Source organism: Notamacropus eugenii, chromosome 1 (genome assembly GCF_028372415.1).
Source record: "Notamacropus eugenii isolate mMacEug1 chromosome 1, mMacEug1.pri_v2, whole genome shotgun sequence".
Classification (NCBI taxonomy): Eukaryota; Metazoa; Chordata; class Mammalia; order Diprotodontia; family Macropodidae; genus Notamacropus; species Notamacropus eugenii.
The window spans coordinates 318,169,932-318,189,090 of record NC_092872.1 but is presented as its reverse complement, the minus strand read 5'-3'; the positions used below and the strand labels follow the sequence as shown (position 1 = coordinate 318,189,090).

The window sequence follows — 19,159 nt, the reverse complement described above, 5'->3', positions numbered from 1 at the left end:
CTGATTTCCTCCCCTTTTGCTCATTTTCACAGCTAAATACTTGACTTTTCAGCTTTTTATTAAGTGGAGGACTCCAGAAACAGCCACCACTGAAGCAAAGCCTGCCACCACACTGATGCTTGGGTCAAATCACACTTCCCTCTCATCCAGGTGAGACATCTTTCCAATTGACCTTTGAATCTGTCTTTGGCATTTGTGGATTGAGATGTCTATAAACTGCCAAAGCTATCAGTGATTCAGTCCCCTAAGGCTTGCTCTAGTCCAGTTTGTGCTAGTGTGACTATAATTGCAAGTAAAATTAGGATCTTTTGCTGTTTTTGTTTAGTATAATAAAGTGTCTGACTGAATTTTGCCTTTAGCAAAAAAGAGTCTTTACAAAAAAGAGTTTCTTTAACTAGAAACTTTTTATGTATTTGGGTGGTTAATATGATTAAAGGTATTTCCCACTCTTTAATGGGCCTGCCTATTAAGGGGGGTTTGATTCAGGAACATTTGTAGGAACACCCATAGCTTTTATTGGTGAGCCACTTGTTCTCTGATGACCTCTGGCTCTAAAAAAAGGTACAAATACTCTTAGGGTGAAGTTTAATTTGAGACTTAGTTTTTGTAATGTTTCAGTGCCAGATGAGGACTCTGGAAAGCTACTTAAGGAACACCTCAGCTTTGAGAAACTAGATGCCATGTTTCCCCCTCTGGTAATTATGCTCAGACAGCTATACCTGTCTGTTGAATTATGGTCAGGCAAAGGAAGCCATGTCTGTTGATTACTTTGGGGCTTACTGACTGGAAGTGTTTGATCAGATGAGGACTCTGGGAAGCCACTAAGGAGCCCTGGGTTTTGAGAACCTAGACATCATGCTTCCCTCCTGGTAACTATGGCCAGACAGTTGGGGTACAAATGTCTGTTGAACTCAGACAGAGGAAGCCATACATGTTGGCTTTTTGGTTTATCTGTATTTTCGTTGAAGTTCAGAGTGTGGACTCCCCTGAATTAGGTGAATGATATATGTGCTTGGTTAAAGGAATGATACATGTGGTTGTTTAAAGTGATTGTTAACCCCTCAAAAGTTGCCTTTCCTTTTATGAACTCAGATCTAAGACCCTGTGATAGCAAGCTCGCCTGTGTATATTGGGGTGCTAACTGATACAGTGACCTATGCCAAAACATCCCAGCCCATTGTGATAGACCCCTCTTGTTCACCTTCCATATTGTGTTGGACTGGAAATTTCCTTCAGTCATTTTGTGGTTTCTGATGCTCTAGAATTTGCTTAGAGTAATTTTTTATTAGTCTTTTGAGGTATTTAGAGTAGAGCTCAAGAAGGTCATTCCTTCTACTCTGCCCCTGTCTTTTATTTCTTCAAGGAGCTTTTGGTAATTGCATCTGTACAAGTGTTTCGTGTGCTTCCAGAGGTTTTCCTCTAGATATTTTGCGCATTTCCTAGTTATTTGGAATAAAATTTCCTTTCTACAATAGCTTCTTATATTTTGTTTTTTACAGACATGCTATCAATTTTTGAGAGATAATCTACAACTTTGACTCAATAAGTATCTTTGTATATTCCCCGGGATTTTAAAGTAAATCATCATATAAGCCACAAACAAATAGTTTTATCTTATCTAACCTATCATTATTCCATTAATTCATTTCTCTTGTTTTATTGCTATTGCTTGCATTTCAGAAAATGTAAAAAAGGATAGTCAGGAGAAAGGGATTCCTTACTTGATTCCCATACTTATTGGAATAAGTGTTTCTCCATTGCATATATTTACTTTTAATTTCAGAGAGGTTTTTTATGATATAAAAAAATTTCCCTCTATCCCAATACTTTCTAGGATTTTTTTTTTTACATAAAACCATATGTACCTTCTCAAACACTTTTTCTGAATGTGTTTAGAACATCATATGGTTTTTGACGTTTTGGCTTTTCACATGATTAGTTACATTGATTATTTTCCCATTGTTCAACCATTTTTTGCATCCCTGATCCCTGATTTAAATACCACTTGATTATAATTAGAGATATCTTTGAAAAATTGTTTTAGTCTGATAGGATTTTGCTTAAAATTTTTAGATCAATATTCATTAATGATAATGGCCTGATTTTTCTTTCTGTGGTTTATCTCTACCTGGTTTACATATTAGGATTATATTTGTCTCCTAAAAGGTTGTGGTACAACCCTTTCTCAGTTTTTCAGAATAACTTGTGAAGTATGAAGACTAATTGTTATTTCGCAGTTTAATAGAATTTTCCTATGAATCTATTTAGTTCGGGAGATTATTTCTATTGGCAATTCTTTTGTAGTTAATTTTATTTCATTTTCTCAGATTGGATCTCTATCTTGTCTTCTAATAGTTTGAGTATTGCTATAAATATTTTTGTACATATAGGTCCTTTTACTCATTGCTTATTATTTCTTTGGGACACAGATATATGCCTTTTATAATCTTTTGAGCATAGAACCAAATTTCTGTCTAGAAAGACCGAATTAGTTCCCAGCTCTACCTACAGGTGATTAGTGTTTCAATTTCCACACTTCTCTACATTTGTCATTTTACTTTTCTGTCATATTAGCCAATCTGATAGATGTGAGGTGGTGCCTCAGAGTGATTGTCATTTCTATTTCTCCAATCAACGGCTATTTAGACCATTTTATATTATTACAGATAACTTTATTTACTTCTTAAAGCTGTTTTTTTTCTTATCCTTTGATCATTTATTACCTGGGGAATGATTGCTATTTTTATAAATTTGGTTCAATTCTCTATATATTTGAGAGATGAACACTTATAATTGTGGTATTTTTTTCCACAATTATAATTACAAACTGTGTATTCCTTCTATTCTACGCCCCCATCTATCCTACTATTTGTCTCTCTCCTTTCACCTTATCACTTCAAAAGTGAATACTACCTCTCACAATAAGCCCTCCCTTCTATTAGCCTACCTCATCTTCACTAATTCCTTTCTTGTCTTATTTTCCTATAAAGGAAGACAGATTTCTACATGCAACTGAGTGTGTGTGACATTCCCTCCTTGAGTTAAATCTGATGAGGGTAAGTTTAAGGAACCCTCTCTGACCTTCTCCACTGTAAAAAAATATTTTATGCCTCTTATATGAGAGAATTAACCCCCACTTCCCTTTTCCCTTCCCTTTCTCCAATGCATTCTTTTTTATTACTACTTCATTTAATTTTTTAGGTTTCATTCCATCATAGTCAGCTCATACCCACGCCCTCTCTCCTTGCATACTCCTTCTAGGTGTCCTAAAAATAAGAAAGCTATTTGGCATGACAAGCTTCACCTTCCCATGTAGGAATGTAAACAGTTTACGCTTATTGAATTCTTGTGATTTCTCTTTCCCGTTTGCCTTTTTATGCTTCTCTTGTGTCTTGTATTTGAAAATCAATTTTTTTATTCGGTCCGGGCTTTTCATCAGAAATGCTTAAAGTGTATTTATTTCATTGAATGTTTTCCCCTTTCCCCCAGCCCCCTCCAAATCATTACACTCAGTTTTTCTGGGTGATGATTCTTCATAATAATTCTGGCTACTTTGCCTTCTGGAATGTTACATTCCAATTCCTTAGATCAGTTATAAGGAAAGCCCCTAAATCCTGTGTCATTATGTTGTGTCTTCATGATATTTGAATTATTTCTTTATGGCGACTTTAAATACTTTGTCCTTGACCTATGAGTTCTTGAATTTGGCTTTAATATTCCTGACAGTTTTTATATTTGGAATCACTTTAGGAGGTGATCAGTGGATTCATTCAATTTCTATTTTACCCTTTGGCCCTCAGATATTAGTGTAGTTTTTCTTGATAATTTCTTGGAAGAGAGTGTGTAGGCTCTTTTTTTAGTGTGACTTTCATATAATACAATAATTCTTAAATTGTCTTTCCTCAATCTCTTTTCCAGGTCAGTTGCTTATCCAATGTTATATTATCCGTTTGACTTTTCCTTTTTTTAAAAAAATATTTGATTCATTCTTGATGTCTCATGGAGTCATTAGCTTCCACTTTTCCAATTCTGACTTTTAAGGAGTGAACTTTCTTTTCAATTTTGCAAAGTCCTTTTTAAGGAGTTATATTCTCCAGTGAAGTTCTGTGTTTCTTTTCTCATTTGACTTTTTTTTAGGGATTCTCTTCAGGATTTATTTCATTTGGGCAATTCTTTTTGTCAAGAACTTATTTTAATAGTACTAATGTTTTATTTTTTTCCAAAGACATATAAAGATAGTTCTTAACATTCATTTTGTTAAATTTTGAGTTTCACATTTGTCATGCTCCCTCTTTTGTTTCCTCTCCCAAAACCAGCAAGCAATCTGATATAGGTTATGCATCTACAATCATTTAAAACATATTTCCACATCATTTATGCTGTGAAAGAAGAATCAGAATAAAAGGGACAACGCTGAGAGATAAAACAAAAAAAAAAATGAAACAGGATGCTTCCCTATATCCTGTTTTGCCTTCCATTTATTCCATTCTCTCCCTTTACCTATTCCCCCACAATAATATTTGCTTTTGATTATTCCTTCCCCCATCTGCTGTCCCTTCTATTATCCTCCCTCTTCTATCTCTTTTCCCTGTGGCTTCCTGTAGGGTAAGATAAATTTACATACTCAGTTGAGTGTGTGATATTCTCTTCTTAAACCAAATCGCATGAGAATAAGGCTCACTTATTCCTTCTGACCTCCGCCCTCTTGTTTCAATTACAAAATGTCTTTCTCACCTATTTTTTGTGAGATGCTTTACTACATTCTACCTCTCCCTTTCTCCTTCTCCCAGTGCATTCCTCTCAACATTTAGTTTGATTTCTTAGGTATCCTCCATTCATATTCAGTTCACCTTGTGCCTCCTCTCCTCTCTCTCTCTCTCTCTACACACACACACACACACACACACACACACACACACACACACACACACACACACACTTATATGTATACCTTATTTTACACTTTCACTTAAAAACAATTTGTAACATTTGTTTTTAAAACTTTGAGTTCCAAATTCTCTACCTTCTTCCCTCGCCATCCACCCTCATTAAGAAAGTAAACAATTCAACATATGTTATAGATGTGTACTTATGCAAAATATTTCCATAATAGTCATGTTGTGAAAGACTAACTCTATTTCCCTCCATACTATCAGAATACACATTTATTCTATTTGGTCCTTTGAGCTTGTCCCCTTTCAGAAGTGTTTACTTTTGACCATCCCTTCCCCCAATCTGCTGTCTCTTCTATCATCCCTGCCCCTATCATCTTCCTCCTTCCTTTCCTGGAGGGCAAGATACCGAATTAAGTACGTATGTTATTCCCTCTTTAAACTAAATTAAATAAGAGTAAGGTTCACTTACTTCCTCTCGTCTCCCTGCTTTCCCCCTACATTTTGAAATCTTTTCCTGGCCTCTCTTATGAGAGATAATTTACTCCATTCTAACTTCCATTTCTCCTTCTCCCAATATAAATCTAGCTCATGCCTTAATTTATTTTTTAGATATATTTCTTCATGTTCAAGTCACCTCGTGCCCTCTGTCTGTCTGTCTGTCTGTCTGTCTGTCTGTCTATCTATCTATCTATCTATCTATCTATCTATCTATCTATCTATCTATCTATCTATCTGTCTACCTAGGTCTATGTTTGTCTATCTATATTTCCTCCAACTCCCCTAATACTAAGAAAGATTTTGTGAATTACAAATATTATCTTTCCACTTAGGAATATAAACATTTCAACTTTAATTTGTTAGTTATGATTTCTCTTTCCTGTTTAAATTTTTATGCTTTTCTTGATTCTTGTGTTTGAAAGTCATGTTTTCCAATCAGCTCTGGTCTTTTCATGAAGAATGCTTTAAAGTCTTCTATTTCATCGACTGAACATTTTCCCTCTGAATGACTCTACTCAGTTTTGGTGGCTAGGTGAATGTTGGTTTTAATGCAGGTCCTCTTACCAACAAAATATCATTGCAAGCCCTTCAATCCCTTAACGTAGAAGCTGCTAGGGTGTTACCCTGATTGTATTCCCACAATACTCAAATTGTTTCTTTCTGGTTGCTTACAATATTTTCTCGTTGACCAAGGAACTCTGGAACGTGACTACAATATTTCTAGGACTTTTCCTTTAAGGATCTCTTCTCAGAGGTGATCAGTGACTTCTTTCAATTTCTATTTTACCCTCTGGTTCTGGAATTTCCAGTTTTCCTTGATAATTTCTTGAAAGATCATGTGTGGGCTCTTGTTTTTATAGTGGTTTTCAGGTAGTCTAATCATTTTAAAATTCTTCCTCCTGGGTCTATTTTCCAGGTCAGTGGTTTTTATATTGAGATATTTCCCTTTGTCTTCAATTTTTTCATTCTTTTTGTTTTGTTTTATAATTTCTTGAATTCTTATGCTGTCATTAGTTCCATTTCCTTCATTCTAATATTGGAGGAATTATTTTCTTCAGGGAGCTTTTCAACTCCCTTTTCCATTTGGTCAGTTATGCTTTTGAAAATATTCTTCTCCTCATTTTTTTGAACCTCTTTTACCATTTAGGTTAGTCTATTTTTTTTTAAAGTATTATTTTCTTCATCATTTTTTACTCTCCTTTAGCAAACTGTTGATTCTTTTATCACGATTAGGTTTTCTTTCATCACTCTCATTTCGCTTCCCAATTTTTCCTTTATTTCTCTTACTTGATTTTTAAAATCCTTATTGAGCTCTTCCATGCCCTGAGAATACTTCATATCTTTCTTAGAGGCTTTTGATGTAGAAGCTTTGACTTTGTTGCCTTGTTCTGGTTGTATACTTTGAGTTTCGTTGTCACCAAAATAAGATTCTATAATTGAGTATTTTAATGCTATTTGCTCATCTTTCTAGCCAAATACTTGATTTTTAAACTCTTTGTCAAGGTAGGACTCTGCTTCCAGTGGGGCTGGGACTGTGGGTACTGTCCCATGCTTCAAAATTTTTGTATTAGCTACTTGATGCCCCACAGTCTGTGAGCCTACAGTTGCAGAAGCAACCTCTAATTCTGTTGCTGCAGGCCGTCCACCATCTCTGCCACCCCAGGGCTAGGGTCAGACCTCAGTGAACCATGCTTCTCTTTTGCCCAGGTCCCACAGGGTTTCCCCATTGAACTTTTATGCTGTCTTTGGCCTTTGTGGGTTGAGAAGTCTGGAAACTGCCACAGCTGCCAGTGATTCAGTCCCCTAAAGCCTGTTCTGGCTTTGTTTGTGCTGCTGTGGTACATGTGTACTGCACTTCACTCCTGGCTTAGAGTGTTAGATCCTTCCTGTTGTTTTTCTAGATTGCCTTTGTGTAGAAGTTTGTTTTACTCTGTCATTTTCTGGGTTCTGTAACTCTAAAATATATTTAGAGTCATTTTTACAGGCATTTGGAGAAGTTGGGTGAGGAGAACTAAAGCAAGTCTATGCTTTTACTTCACTGCTTTGACTCTACGCACTGCATCATAATCTGAAAAGGATGCATTTAACCTTTCTACATTGGATTGTGACGTTGTTATGGCCTAGTATGTGGTCAATTTTTTGTGAAGGTGCTATGTACTGCTGAGAAAAAGGCTTATTCTTTTCTATCCCCATTCACTTTTCTACAGAAACCTACTATATTTAACTTTTTAATAATTCTGTTCTCCTTAACTTCTTTCTTGTTTGCTTTATGGTTATATTTATCTAGTTCAGAAAAGAGGAGTCTCTTTCCCTTTTTAATGATCTCTTTGGGATGCAGACCTAGTAGTGGTATTGCTGTGTCAGGATGTATAAAGTTTGGTTGCTCTCTGAGCTAGTTCCATATTTATCTACACAATGGTTGGTCAATTCATAACTTTACCCACAATGCATTAGTGTTCTAATTTCCCCACATCTCCAAAATTTATCATTTTCTGTCATATTAGCCAATCTGATAAGTATGAAGTGTTTCTCAAAGTTGTTTTGATTTGAATTTTTCTAGTCAATAGTGATTTACAGCATTTTTCATAAGGTTTAGTTTGTTTTAATTTATCTGAAAATTTCCTGTTCATATATTTTGACCATTTATCATCCAGGGAACGATTTGTATTCTTATAAATTTGACTCCGTTTTCTATATATTTTAGAATGTGGGCTTTATTAGAAACATCTGCTATAATAATTGTTTCTCATCTTTTTGCTTTTATTGTAATCTTGGTTGCATAGGTTAAATTTAATGTAATTAAAATTATCCATTTTACATTTAATAATGTTCTCTGTCTTTTGTTTTGTCATAAATTCTTTTTTCTCCCTATATCTTACTTGTAAAGTATTCCCCCCCCTCTCCTAATTTGCTTATGGTATCATCCCTCATATCTAAATCATGTATCTATTTCAAACTTATCTTTGTATATAGTGTGATATATTGACATATTCCTAATTTCTACCATATTGTTTTCCCATTGTCCCATCAGTAGTGAGTTTTTATACAAGAAGTTGGAGTCTTTGGGTTTATCAAATGGTACATTACTGTAATCGTTTACTACTGTGTCTTATATACCCAATCTATTCTACTGATCCACCAGCACTTTCTGAGCCAGTACCAAGTACTTTTAACGATTGCCACTTTATAATAGTTTAGAAATGTAAAAGCTAGACCAGCTTATTTCCCCCCATACCCAAATTTCCTTGATATTTTTTACCTTTTGTTCTTCCAGATGAATTTCATTAATAATTTTCCAGCTTGTAAACATAATTTTTTGGTTGTTGGATTGGTCACTTTAGTGTCATCACTGAAAAAGTAAAGTAATTTAGGTAGAATTGTCCTTTTTATTTTCTTGGCTCAGCCTACCCATGAGTAATTGTTGTTTTTTCCACTTATTTAGATCTGACTTTATTTGTATGAAGAGTTTTTTGTAATAGTGTTCATATAGTTCCTGAGTCTGTCTTGCAGATAAACTCCCAAGTACTTTACACTGTCTATACTTATTTTTTAAGTGGAATTTCATTCTCTCTTGCTTCTGGGTTTTATTGTTAATATATAGAAATGCTGATGACTTATGTATATTTATTTTATATCCCTCAACTTTGCTATAGTTAATTTTTTCAAGTAATTTTCTTAGTTGATTTACCAGGATTCTCTAAGTATACATTTACTTCATCTTGACAGAGTAAAAACTGTTTCTTCATTGCCCATCTAATTCCTTTAAATTCTGTTTCTTCTCTTATAGCTAAAGCTGACATTCTACTTTCTCTTCTTTTTTATTACTCATATTTTGTTTAATTATTTCTTGATCTCTTATACTTTTGCTGACTTCACTTTGACCATTTATGATTTTGAAGGTGTTATTTTCTTCCTTAAGATAATAGAACTCCTGGAAGTGGAACCAAAATGACAAGTTGAAGAAGGGACTTGCTTGAGCTCTCCCCCCAAATCCCTTCAAATACTTATAAAATGACTCCAAACAAATTCTAGAGCTACATACAAGAACCCACAAAATAAGAAGATGAAGCAAATTTTAAGCCTAAGACAACTTGAAAGGTCGACAGGAAGGGTATATCGCACTGGGCTAGAAGTGGAGCACAATCTGTGTGGGCCGAGCCAGCAGAGGTACAGCCACAGCAGGCCTCAGGGGACTTAATCACTGGCAGCTCTGGCAGTATCCAGACTTCTCAACCAACAAACGCCAAAGACAGCAGAGTATGTCAGTGGGAATAATCTATTAGACCAGAGTGAAAGAGGAACACGATCCACTGAGGTCTGCTCCCAATCCTGGGGTGTGGAATGTGATGGATGTGGCAGCAGCAGCAGCAATGGAAGCTGCTTCTGGAGCTCTGCATCAACAGAAAGTGGGGGTTTGAGTGTCTGATACAAGACACCTGAAACCTGGGACAGTACACCGACCCCCAACCCCACTTCTACTGGAAGCAGAGTTCTACCTTGACAAAGAGTTAAAAAGTCGAGAACTTATCTGGGAAGATGAGCAGACAGAATAAAAAACCATCAGACGATAGAATCTTACTTTGGTGACAAAGAAGATCCAAACATAAATCAGAAGAAGACGAGTCAAAACTCCTACATCAAAATTCTCCAAGAAAATATGAATTGGTCACAGAGCACGGAAGAGCTCAAAAAGAATTTTGAAAATCAAGTGAGAAGTAGAGGAAACATTGGGAAGAGAAATGAGAGTGATGGAAGACAATCATAAAAAAAGACTCAACAACTTGCTAATGGGGATCCAAAAAATACTGAAGAAAGGAACGTCTTAAAAATAGACTAACCCAAATGGCAAAAGCGGTCCAAAAAGCCAATGAGGAGAATGCCTTAAAAGAGAAGAATGGGCCAAATGGAAAAGGAGGCCCAAAAGTTCACTGAAAAGAAATAATTTCTTCACAATTAAAATGGAGCAAATTGAAGCTAGTAACATTATGAAAATTCAAGAAATTATAAAACAGAACCAAAAGAATGAGAAAAACAGAAGACAGTATGAAATATCTCATTGGAAAAACCACTGACCTAGAAAATAGATCCAGGAGAGAGATTTTTAAAATGATTGGACTACCTGAAAGCCACCTAAAAAAGAAGTCCTAGAAATCATCTTTCAAGAAATTATCAATGAAAACTGCCCTGATATTTTAAAAGTAGAGGGTAAAATAGAAATGGAAAGAATCCACGAATCGCCTCTGGAAAGAGATCCTAAAAGAAAAACTCCTAGCCACAGTGTAGCCAAATTTCAGAGTTCCCAGGTCAAGAAGAAATTATTGTAAGCAGCCAGAAAGAAATAATTTGATTATTTTGGGAATACAATTAGGGTAACACAAGATCTAGCAGTTTCTTGTATCAGTAACCACAATAACAAACACAGGGGGTCCTACTACCAGAGGTTCTTTGCTTTACTTTTCTAAAAGGAAAGGCAACCTTTGTGGGGTTAACAATCACTTTAATCAAGCATATATATCATTCAGTTAGTTCAGGGGGAAAAGTCAGCACCCTGACCTTCAGAGAAAATACAGAGAAATTAAAAGTTAACATATATGTTTCCAAAATATCTGACCATTAACATACATACATCTTTACCAGACAGGGAACATCTGGGTTTCTCAAAGCCAGGGGGTTCCTTAGCAGCTTCCCAGAATCCTGCTCTGGTTAAACAAACACTAGTAGTCTGTAAGTCAAAAAGTAAAGCCTCACCCTCAAATCATACATTTTTCAGAGCCAGAGGGTATAACCATCTGACCCAGTGCCTCAATAGAAAAAGCAAAAGGTACTTGGGACCCTCCTACAAAACAACTTCCCTAATCAAACTTCCCTCAATGGGCAGGTCCACCAATGGGTAAGGAAAATCTTTAATCATATTATTCCATCAGAGGCACTTTTAGTAAAACAAAAACAGCAAAAGATCCTAATTTGATTGCCATCACACTTCTACATTTAGGGATTTAAAGGCTTGGAATAAGATATTCTGGAGGTGAGAGGAGCTAGGAATTAAAACAAAGAATCACTTACTGAGCAAAACTGAGTATAATCCTTCAGAGGAAAAAATGAATATTCAATGAAATAGAGGACTTTCCAGACTTCTTCATGAAAAGACCAGAATTGAAGAGAAAAGTTGACTTTCAAATATAAGAATTAACAGAAACATGAAAAGGTAAACAGGATAAGAGACTTATTAAAGTTGAACTGTTTATATTCTACACGAAAAGATAATATTTGTAACTCATGAGACCTTGCTCACTATTAGGGTACTAGGAGACAATAGATAGATATTTAGATAGATAGAGAGATGGCACAGGGTGTTTTGAATATGAAGGGATGTTGCTTAAAAATAAAATTAAGCACTTAGAGAGGAATATATTGGTAGAAGGAGAAAGGGAGAGATAGAATGGGACCAGTTGTCTCACATAAAATAGGCAAGAAAAAGGTTTCACAAGGGAGAGAAAAAGAGGGGAGATGAGAGGGAATGAGTGAACCTTACTCTCATTGGATTTAGCTTAAAGAAGGAATAACATACAAACTCAATTCAATATATTACCCTCCAAGAAAGGAAGGAGGAAGGTGATGGGGCAGGGATGATCGAACAGAGGGTATACTGGGGGAGGCGGCAGTCAGAAGCAAATACTTTTGAAAAGGGACAGGATCAAAGAAGCAAATAGAGTAAGTGGGTGGCAGAATAGGATGGAGGGAAATATAGTTAGTCTTTTACAAAATGAGTATTATGAAAAGATTTTTCATAACTACAAATGTATAATGTATGTTGAATTGTTGGCCTTTTTAATGAGGTTGGATGGGGAGGGAAGAAAGGAGAGAACTTGGAACTCACTATTTTAAAAACAAATGTTAACAATTGTTTTTACATGCAACTGGGAAATAAGATGTACAGGCAGTGTGGTATAGAAATATGTCTTAACCTACAAGAAAATGCAGGGGAATAGGAATTTTTTGTGTTCATCCTTCATTTTCAAAGAAGACCACGACATCAGAGAAATGATGACATGACTTACACTTGACTTTGTTTTGAGTGAAGTAGGACTTTACAAGGTCACCAGACTTACTTTCTCCTCTTGTACCATCTGGATCCAGTGACAGGGGAAGGAGACAAGTGAAGGGAGAAGTGTGACAGAAGTGAGGGCAGATTGGGGGAAGAGTAATTGTAATGCATGCTGTCTTGGGATGGAGGGAGAGGAGAGATGAGGAGAATATTTGGAATTCAAAATCTTTTTTTTACATAAAAATACTTTTATTCAGTTTTTTACATGTGTGCACTCAAATTTCAATATCATTAAGTGAAATAGGAAAACTAATTCTACACCAATCTCATTGTAAAATATTTATGGACCTGGAGGATGTTGATATTCACATCATGTAAAAGGAAAAGCAAAAAATATGCTCTAGAATTATTCCATTTTCCATGTCCATATGCTGAAAGCAGTTCTTACTGACAAATTGATGTACCAAGTCAGATAGTTTGTACATATGTCCCCATCCAACCTCAGAATTCATACTGATAAAATCATTCAAGTTCAATTTTGAAGCTCCTGTTTGAATGCTGGGGTAGGGAGGAGGAGACCCCCTCAAATTTCCACAGATATCTTTCATGGTATGGAAAGGTTTTCATATACAAGTCTGGTTGCTCCAATCACTCAAAATTTTCTAAATTGTAGACAAATATCATCATCAGACTTAAATATAATTTCTACATAAGTGTCAAAGGGACATGGACAACACAATATCAAGATCATAAATGAAACTCTGTCCTCCACTTGAAACATGAAACAAAATAACATGGTAATCCCAAACGAGAGGTCCATCTCCAGTTTTGGCCTGATGCTTCCAGACTGGGGTCATCCTTCTCTCATTAGATATGAAAACACCATAACATTCTTGTAAAGGATATCGATCATCATGGCTTTTTATGTATTCACAAATCTTCCCGATATTTTCTTCACAGGGGCAACTGCTCTAGGTGCAGGCATTCCAAGATGGGCTGACTGGCTGGTAGCCTCAGAAATGAATCCCTCTTCCTCCATGGCAGGCAGGCAGGAAGGCCCAGGCAAAATACCCCTGGCCATCCCTTCTCCCTCCCGCAACAGGCTGGGAGTTCGATCCCACATCTTGGAAAGGGGACAGCCACTTAGGGGGCAGGCACCAAGACAGAGGCAATAGGTGGAGCTCAAAGTCTTGTGGAAGTGAATGTTGAAAACTAAACATAAATTAATTTATTAAAAATATTCTGGATCTCCTTTTCTAATTGGTTGACTGTCCTTTGATATCCTTCATGTTTTTCTTGGATTATTTTTAATTTTTTTGTTTTCCTCCATTTCTGTCATTTCATTTAAAAAATTTTAAAGATATTTTATAAACTCTTTTTGGGCAGAAGACTTTACTCTTTGGGGGATTCTTTATTTACTATCCTCTCCTAAAGAAGAACCCAGGTCATCTCTATTCTCATCATAACTTTCTATGGTTGAACTCTTTATCCTTTGCTTATGCATTTTTATGTGGTAATAACCTAATTTTCGCTATCATCTCCAGTCCTAGGTTATGGGAAATGGTGTCTTTTGCCCCAGATATTCAATTCTCTCCTTTACCCTGGAACCAGAGTCAAACCTCCAAACTCCCCTAAGTGCCCACAGCCAGAGGCTTTCTGCCCCACTCCTTCTACTCTCTCTAGGCATGTACTGGTTCATTATCTCCTTCCCCCATCCCACCCCAGCTTCTCAAAGCGCAGCTGAGTCTCGCATTCCTTGTCAGCAGAGGTTCCCTCAATCTTCCTGAAACAAACGCCCAACTCTCCTTACTATCTAAGGGTAAAAGTTTCTGTAGCCTGTTTCCATGAAGCTTCTCAAGCCAACTAACCCCAGGACTTGCTGCTTGTTGTTAAAATGGAACCTAGCCTGGAGGTGTTTACTCTTCACAGGGACCAAACTTTGTCTTGGGATTTTTCTTTTCATTTTCTCAAATTGTTCCAGGAAGACTCCAGTTATGCCCCTATTTTTATTTATCTTCATCCATGCTTTGTTCACCCAAAGGTGCTATTTTAACTCTTTTGTTGCATCTCCTCTGCCATCTCCCCAGGTTCTTCTAAAGTTAACATTTCTAGTAAAATATTGGATAATAGTGGTGAAAAAATGACATCCTTTTTTCACCTCAGTCTTACTGGGTATGCTGCTAGATTATTCCCATAATGCTTTCAGACAGTTCTAGATAGAGCCTGCTTATCATTTTAAGGAAAACTGGAGGGTGGAGCCAAGATGGTGGAGTAGAAAGATGCACATACGCTAGCTCTTCCCTCACAGCCCATAAAATTCCTGTAAAGAAAGACTCTCAACAAATTCTAGAGCAGCAGAAACCACAGAACAATGGATTGGAGGAGATTTCCAGACAAGAGTGACCTGAAAGGTTGATGGGAAAGGTCTGTCACACCTCTTGCAGCAGAGCCCAGCCCAACCTTGGCCACACAACATGGCACCGGGAAGAGGACCAGAGCAGTCCTCAGGGGCAGAAGCCCCAGCAGCAGCAGCAGGGGTTCGCAGATCCCTCAACCCACAAGCGCCAAAAGTCAGTGAGAAGGTTTTTTTCAGATGACCAAGAAAGGAACAGGATCTTCCCATAGCTCCAGCCTCAGGCAATGTGGGCAGAGGCCACATCAGGCAGCAACAACTCTCACAGCAGTCCACATCCATTGTTGGATCGTAAAGCCTCTGGAGGATCTGAGTAGCAGATCTGTATCTCAGCCCTGTGTGGTGGCCTGGTCCCCACCTAATGCTCCTGGGGGAATTGAACAGCTTATCTGAATCTCAACTCCTAGCGTTGGCTTAGTAGAACTGGAGGCCAGGTGGTTGTGGAGAGGAAACTATTACTCACACATTCTGGGTACAAAAGTTTCTTGTTGCTCCCAGACCAGTGTACACCCTTGATTGTGCCACCTTGGAGGAACTGAGATCTTAAAGAACCCCAGAGTATACTCTACTCTTGACAAAGGACCCAAAAGTCAAGTAACTGGTTGGAAAAATGCCCAAAAAAGGGAAAAAATAAGACTATAGAAGGTTACTTTCTTGGTGAACAGATATCTTCTCCCATCTTTCAGGATGAAGAAGAACAATACTTACCATCAGGGAAAGACATAAAAGTCAAGACTTCAGTATTCCAAACATCTAAAATAAATATTCAATGGTCTCAGGCCACGGAAGAGCTCAAAAAGGATTTTGAAAATCAAGTAATAGAGGTGGAGGAAAATTGGGAAAAGAAATGAGAAAGATGTAAGAAAATCATGAAAAACAAGTTAACACGTTGCTAAAGGAGAACGAAAAAAATGCTGAAAAAAATAACACCTTGAAAAATTGGGTAAGTCAATTGGCAAAAGAGGTTGAAAAAGCCGATGAGGAGAAGAATGCCTTAAAAAGCAGAATTGGCCAAATGGAAAAGGAGGTTCAAAAGCTCATTGAAGAAAATAGTTCTTTAAAAATCAGAATGGAACAGATGGAGGCTAATGACTTTATGAGAAACCAAGAAACCACAAAATAAAACCAAAAAATAAAAATGAAAAATGGAAGATAATGTGAAAGATCTCATTGGAAAAACAACTGATCTGGAAAATAGATCCAGGAGGGACAATTTAAAAATTATGGAACTATCTGAAAGCCATGATCAAAAAAAGAGCCTAGACATCATTTTACATGAAATTATCAAGGAAAACTGCCCTGGTATTCTAGAACCAGAGGGCAAAATAAATATTGGAAAAATCCACCAATCACCTCCTCATCCAAAGAGATCCAAAAAGAGAAACTCCTAGGAACATTGTAGCCAAAATCCAGAGTTACCAGATCAGGGAGCAAATACTGAAAGCATCTAGAAAAAACAATTTGAGTATTGTGGAAATACAATCAGGATAACACAAGATCTAGTGGCTTCTACATTAAGGGACTGAAGAACATGAAATATGATATTCCAGAGGTCAAAGGAACTAGGACTAAAACTAAAAATCACCTACCCAGCAAAATTGAGTATAATACTTCAGGGGAAAAAATGGTCTTTCAATGAAGTAGAGGACTTTCAAGCATTCTTGATGAAAAGACCAGAGCTGAGAAGAAAATATGACTTTCAAACACAAGAATCAAGAGAAGCATGAAAAGGTAATCAGGAAAAAGAAATCATAAAGGACTTACTAAAGTTGAATTGTTTACATTCCTACATGGAAAGACAGTATTTGTAACTGTTGAAACTTTTTTCAATATCTGGGTGGTTGGTGGGATTATACACACACACACACACACACACACACACACACACAGAGAGACAGAGACAGAGAGAGAAAGAAAACACAGGGTGAGCTGGAAAGGAAGGGATCATATCTAAAAAAAATCAAATTAAGGTGAGAGAGAGGAATATGTTGTGAGAAGTAAGGGATAAATAGAATGGGGCAAATTATCTCTCATAAAAGAGGCAAGAAAAAGACTTTTAAATGGAGGGGAAAAGGAGGGAGGGGAGTGGGAAAACGTGAAGCTTACTCTCATAATATTTGACTCAAGGAAGGAATAAAATGCACACTCATTTTGGTATGAAAATTTATCTCAGTATACAGGAAAGTGGAGGAGAAGGGGATAAGTAGGGTGGGGGGATGGTGGAAGAGTGAGCAATGGAAGGAGGGAGCAATTAGAAGTCAACACTCTTGGGGAGGGACAAGGTCAAAAGAGAGAATAGAAGAAATAGGGGGCAGGACAGGATGGAGGGAAATATAGTTAGTCTTACACAACATGACTATTATAGAAGTCATTTGCAAAACTACACATATATAGCCTATATTGAATTGCTTGCCTTCCCAATGGGGATGGGTGGGGAGGGAGTAAGGAAGAGAAGTTGGAACTCAAAGTTTTAGGAACAACTCTTGAGTATTATTCTTGCATACAATTGGGAAATGAGAGATACAGAGAGTGGGATATAAAAATTTATCTTGCCCTATAGGACAAAAGAAAAGATGGGGATAAGGGAATGGATCTATGTCAGAAGGGAGGGCAGATTTGTGGTAGGGGTAATTAGAATGCTTGGCATTTTGGGGGAGGGGGAGGGGAGAGGAGGGAAGAAAATTTGGAACTCAAAATTTTGTGGAAATTATTGTTGAAAACTTAAAATAAATAAATAAATTTTTAAGAAAAGGAAAATTACCTTTATTTCTATGTTCTCTAATGTTTTTAGTAGGAATGGGTACCGTATTTTGTGCAAAAAGTGTTTTTGGCATCTATTGATATAATCATATGATTTATGTCATTTTTGTTATTGATATAGTCAATTTTGCTGATAGCTTTCCTAATCCTAACCAGCTCTGAATTTCTGATGTTAATCCCACCTTGTCACAGTGTTAACCTTGTGCGAAATGACCACATTCTCTTTGCTAATACTTCATGCAAAATTTTTGCATCTATATTCATTAGGAAAATTGGTCTATCATTTTCTATCTCTGTTTTGACTCTTCCTGGCTTAGGTATCACAAAAGGAATTTGGTATGACTCCATCTACTTTCCCAAATAGTTCATAAGCATTGGAATATTTTGTTCATTAAATGTTTGATATAATTCACTTGTAAATTGTGTAGATTTTTTCTTAGGGAGTTCAACTGATGGCTTATTCAATTTCTTTTTTTCTGAACTAAGGTTAAGTATTTTATTTCTTCTTCTGTAAATCTGGGCAGGTTATATGTTCATCTGTTTTACTTACATGTTCAGATTTATTGTCTTTCAGTTGGTCAAAATAGCTCAGAAATATTTGTTTAATTTGCTGTTCATTAGTAGTGAATTCACCCTTTTCTTTCTTTTTCTTTGTACTTTCGGTATTTATTTAGTATTTAATTTTTCTGCAGTTATATGTAAAAACAACTTCAAACATTTTTTTAAAACTTTGAGTTCCAAATTCTCTCCCTTCCTACCTCTTTCTCCTCCCTCACTGACAAGACAAGCAATTCCATATAGGTTGTACAGGTCAATAGGTAGATAGGTAGGTAGGTAGATAGATATATAGATAGATAGATAGATAGATAGATAGATAGATAGATAGATAGATAGATAGATAGATAGATAGATAGATAGATAGATAGATAGATAGATAGATAGGTAGGTAGGTAGATAGGTAGGTAGGTAGGTAGGTAGGTAGGTAGGTAGGTAGGTAGGTAGGTAGGTAGGTAGGTAGGTAGATAGGTAGACAGATATAGATATAGATGTCTTGCAAAACATATCCGTGATAGTCATGTGAGGAAGAAAACATATATTGAAAAACTAAAAATAATTAAGAAAGTATGTTTCAATCTCTGTTTAGACAACATCAGTTCTTTCTTTTGGGATGGATAGCATTTTTCATTCTAAGTCCTTCAGAGTTCCTTGATGTTTAAGGTCTCTGAAATTTTTTCTGAAACCTTTCATATTTTCAGTCTATCTTTTTTCTCTCAACCTTATTCTTTATCACTCACTTCCTGACGCTTCCCCTTCTAACTGTTGTTTCCTTTGGGAGCTGCATCTCAAAGAGCCTCAGCTTCCTTCCACATTGAGCAATTCACAGTTCATCAACCTAGGTTATTGCCTCAACTGACAGGTGGTCAGAAAAAATCTCAGCTTGATGTTATGCTTGGTGTAGTGCAGCACAACTTTCTCCCCACCTCTAACCACCCACACTTGATGTGCCTTTTCGTTGCTTCTGCTCCTTATCTCTCTGACCTGATACTT

At 36.6% G+C, this 19,159-nt stretch overlaps 1 protein-coding gene and 1 pseudogene across 2 annotated transcripts in view; one reads left to right on the top strand and one right to left on the bottom strand.

The window, feature by feature from the left end:
• The window catches only part of MDGA2 (MAM domain containing glycosylphosphatidylinositol anchor 2), a 904,469-nt gene that overhangs the window by 527,011 nt on the left and 358,299 nt on the right, over window positions 1-19,159 (top strand). The window lies entirely within an intron of this gene.
• On the bottom strand, window positions 12,804-13,477 carry LOC140529371 (protein N-terminal glutamine amidohydrolase pseudogene; annotated as a pseudogene).